Genomic DNA, 5,192 nt, shown 5'->3' on the forward strand with positions numbered 1-5,192 from the left:
TTTTACAGCCTGAAATCACAGGAAAACCAATCATATTAGACAAACAGAGCAGTAAAAACCTCAACCGGTCACACTTTACAATAAGGTTTCAGGACACTGCAAAAAAAAAAATTCTGTTCCTCAGTATTTCTGATTACACAATAAAAATTACACAATTTATATAATAAAGATATGAAGAAAAACCTGATCAAAATTAAGTGTATTTTGCTTAAAATGAGTAATAATATTATATATAAATATACTTCTCTTTAGATTAAGTTTATTTTTCTGACCTCACTGGCAGATATATTTGTTCATGTGTCATTTTGCTTCTCCAGTAAATGTATCTTGATTTAACAATACTTAGATATTTGTACAGGAAAACAAGACAAAAAAACTGAGTAAAAAGTCATTTTTTGCAGCACAAGATTTTCCTTCCTTCCTTCCTTCCTTCCTTCCGAACCTCCGAACGAGAACTAAGGTTGTCACGGTACCAGTACCAATAACAGTAAAATTTTGCGGTTCTTGGTAACAATTTCGTAAAAACTGTTGAATTAAGTAATTAAAAAAATGTCCCATTTTGTCTCATCTGTTGTTTATCACTGTCAGTCATCACAGTTTCTGATTCAATTGCACATTTAAATATGGTTGTCAATCCAGAAAATTTGCAGGATACTTAAAAACTAAACCCGCGTTCAGATTAGGGATGGTTAAAGGGTTAGTTCACCCAAAAATGAAAATAATGTCATTAATTACTCACCCTCATGTCGTTCCACACCCGTAAGACCTTCATTCATCTTTGGAACACAAATTAAGATATTTTTGATGAAATCCGATGGTTCAGTGAGGCCTCTATTGACAGCAAGCTGCTAAAGACGTATTTTGTGACTTCAGTGGTTCAACCTTAATGTTATGAAGTGACAAGAATACTTTTTGTGCACCAAAAAAAAAAAAAAAAAGTGACTTTATTCAACAATATCTAGTGATAGGCGATCTCAAAACACTGCTTCATGAAGCTTTACGAATCTTTTGTTTCGAATCAGTGGTTTGGAGCATGTATCAAACTGCCAAAGTCACGTGATTTCAGTAAACGAAGCTTCGTTACGTCATAATTGTTTCGAAATTTCAATGGTTCACCACTGGGGGGCGTGACTTTGGCAGTTTAATTATGCGCTCCGAACCACTGATTCAAAACAAAAGATTCGTAAAGCTTCATGAAGCAGTGTTTTTAGATCGCCCATCACTAGATATTGTTGATTAAAGTTGTTATTTTGTGTTTTTGGCGCACAGAACATATTCTTGTCGCTTCATAACATTAAGGTTGAACCACTGTAGTCACATGAACTGTTTTAAATATGTCTTTAGTAGCTTTCTGGGCATCTGAAAGTGTTAATTGTCTTGCTGTCAATGCAGCAAGGATTTTATCAAAAATATCTTAATTAGTGTTCTGAAGATGAACGAAGGTCTTACAGGTGTGGAACGACATGAGCGTGAGTAATTAATGACATAATTTTCATTTGTGGGTGAACTAACCCTTTAATAAACACTAATCACTAAATATGTCAAACACTAAAGCACAAGCTCAATTTTGCACTTCGTGAAAACTCCTGTTATAATAAAAAAGCCGCTTTAATTGAACAATGAATTTCTTATTTACATCGTTTTCACACTTTGTTGGTTACAGTGAACAAAGCAAACCGCAGTGTTAAAGGGATTCTTCGCTGACTAGCACCTCTGATTGGCCATTGCGTTCATATGACTGTGATTGGCTGCAATGCTTAAAGCTTGTTGTAAAAAGAAACCTTTGACGGTCAGAGTGCTCAAACAAACACGAACGAGAGCATTTGAAAACAGCGTCTATTAGCGAGTATGCATCAACTTCTGGTACCAAGCGGTACATTTGACAACCCTAGCGAGAAAAAAATAACCAACAAAAGTCATACAGTTAATAAAAAGCTAAATAAGATTTAGAGATTAATACAAACAAAATCAAATACACGCAGGTGATTTTTAATCACATCACATACAGTATCTCTGTATAAAAACATTGTCTATTTACATTAAAAATGGTGCGGTCCAGTAAAATGTGATTTAACAGTTATTGGAGTTTAGTTAATGTTAGCCAATGCATTAATTTAAATTAACGAAAAATTTGCAATACATGTATTCATTGTTATTAGCATAATATTAACAGATGCAACTTTTGATTCTGAATGTTGGAATTAATAACAAGTATTTTTCATTGTTAGTTCATGCATTGCAAAACATGATTTTTTGAAGTTTAGTAAGTCTTTCTACTTCAAACTTTCATGTTTATTTCAACGTGTTACTTGCCTTTTCTTTGAAACAACTCTGTAATTATTTGTGAAATTTACTTGCAATTTCTAAGTAAATCCTCCACCAATTTTTTCAGCGTGTTAAATAACGTTCACAAATGGAACCTTATTGTAAAGTGTTTCCCACTTCTGTTATGTGTTGAAGATATTTATGGATTTTATCTTATTTCCATGAGAATGAGGTGTTGGACAGGAAGGGCTCGTTTTCCAGAGTCGCCGTGGTCTTAATTGTCACTGTAATAAAGAAACACAGGAAGCTGATTTCGATTCAGATTGAATGTAGACGCAGATTGAATTGTAGAACGGAACCGGGACAGAATGCATTGTGGGTCGGCGTGTTGTAAATGGAGGACCAATCAGAGCTGCGTTTCTGGCAGCGTTTGAATAAATCTGGCTCACGGAAGCGTCTCAATGGTCTGATTGGGTCCGGTGCCAAACGTGATGATGTATTCTGTTTCGATAAAGTACGGCTGAATGTTAATCAGATATTTGCTCCAGATTGCCGGAGTGGCCCCTCGCTCTCCGGATCAGAGGAAAATGCTCATCTTTGCTTTTCTTCTTGGAACAAAGAAAACTGGATCTTTTATGTAGAATCTTCTGTCGTATTAAATGCATTTCTAAATCACTGCTTCAACACGTGTAATGGACAATGTACAGTCAGCTATTATCACAGACTAAACTCGGACTGCACATTAACTTTCTTCTTACACAGCTAGTTACAATAAATGTAATAATTTAATACAGAAATGCTGATTTGAGTTGACTTTTTACTTGACTATTTTTAGTTGGACTAGTTTAACCGTCCAAAGGCCAATACAGCCATTTCATTTGTGATTAAAATGTAATAAATGTACATGTTTTTTATTCTGGCATGATTTTAAAACATCATATATCAACATAGTGAAAAATGGTGTTAAAATTATGTGTAGAAGTCGCTGCTTTGATATGAGAAAGAGTGTCTGGAAAATTTAATTTCATTGATGTCATTCGGATAACCAATATAAAGGAACCATTTTGGATCATGCGGTCAATGTCATGTGACAGGATGTGACATCATTCAGACACCTGCAAAGGACCACATGGTCGTGAAGCAAAGTAACTAACTCTCTTTTAACTATTTGATAAATTCATGTTTTCACTTGTTCATACGCATGTCCCGAAACATCAGGTCATTCGGTGCAACCGCTATAAAACATGGAAAATTATGTAATATTTTAAAAACTTGTACTAAATATAAAATATTTGATCGTCTTTTTGCTAGATAGCTAGATATCAGCCTGTTAGCATTGTTTAAAAATATCATCATTCGGTATAACCAAAAGTAAAACCAAATTTTGGTTAAATCGAATTATTTTTTTGGTGACAAATTTTGTCCATCTTGTAAAAAAATGACAAAAGCAGTTTTAATTGATTATCAAAACCACAATCTCATTGTTAACACTTAATAAAACTTGAAAATTAATTATATCTCCATTATGTTTTTTTTTTTTTTTACACGTTTAAAAACATTATTCGTAAATGAGCCATTAACAACACAAATACAACAATCTTTTATTTATTGCAAAATGCGACTTTATTATAGCCCAGCTCTTTAAATAAATTTGAATTTATAAGCTTGTCCAAGTCCAGGGTTATTATCGTTAAACTATTGAAAAAAATATTTCTGTTAATTGAAATAAAGCTAAAATAAAATAAAAATATTAGTTAAAAAACAACGAAAATTAGAAATGTTGCCTTGGCAATGAACTGAAATAAGTTTAAGCTGAAGTACTAAAATTTTTAAACTAAAACTAAAAAAAAATTAAACCTAAATATCAATATTTAAAAAAACAACAACACAAAAACTAATAAAATGACTAAAGCACATAATGAAATGACTAAATATTAAACTAAAATTAACATGAAAACTAAAAATAAGCTAACTCAAAATATTAATAAAACTATAATAAATTTAAAATAAAAACTACTGTGTCCGCATAAATACAGCACATATAAGTAAAGCAATATATATTCAATATAGCAAATCTCAAATGTTTATCAGTTTATATTTGACAATTCTGACTTTTTTCTCAAATATTGAGATATAAACTCACAATTCTGAGAGAATTGCAAGATATAAACTCGAAAATGTAAAATAAAAAGCGAATAACTGTGAGACAAACTTGCAATTACAACAAAAGTTAGAAATGCAAGATACAAACTCAAAAACGTCAGAAAAAAGTCAGAATTGTGAGCTAAAAAGTCGCAATTACCTTTATTTATTTATTTTTTTTTTTAATTTATTTTAAGCTTGTCTTAGCTTAAACAAGCTTTCATACAAATATACAATTTAGATTACAATTTGCTCAATGTTGCTTAACCAATCAGAATAAAGTATTTCAGAGAAAAGACTTTGTAAAGAAGAATATAAGGTACAGAAAAGCTTATTGCTGAAAGGCTGGTGAAAATAAACTTCTATATTCTTCCTTACAGTCTTTTCCCCTGACTTTCACCTCCATCAGGTATGCATTTGATGATTTAAGGCTTCATTCATTCATGCTGCACACGCTGAACTTTAATATCAAGCGCTCGAGGTCTGCTAATAAAACCTAAAATGCAGGTAAAGCTTAGCATGTGTTTAAATAAACACTCAGTCAATCAGCTTAATAAAATAAAGAATCAGCGGGATTCTCATGGTAATAAAATATTAGCCATAATCCGTCTGATAGATATTCAACAAAATCACGGTCGGTCACAGACTCACACACTGTTAAAATAATCATCGTAAGCTCTTTAATGAGCTGTAACGAGTGTAGTGTCCTCTCTGCGTGCGTCTGAGATCCCAGAATCCTTTGTAAAATGCCCCCTGCAGACGTCTACCCATCACGCACCACACTG

Source organism: Megalobrama amblycephala, linkage group LG18 (genome assembly GCF_018812025.1).
Source record: "Megalobrama amblycephala isolate DHTTF-2021 linkage group LG18, ASM1881202v1, whole genome shotgun sequence".
Classification (NCBI taxonomy): Eukaryota; Metazoa; Chordata; class Actinopteri; order Cypriniformes; family Xenocyprididae; genus Megalobrama; species Megalobrama amblycephala.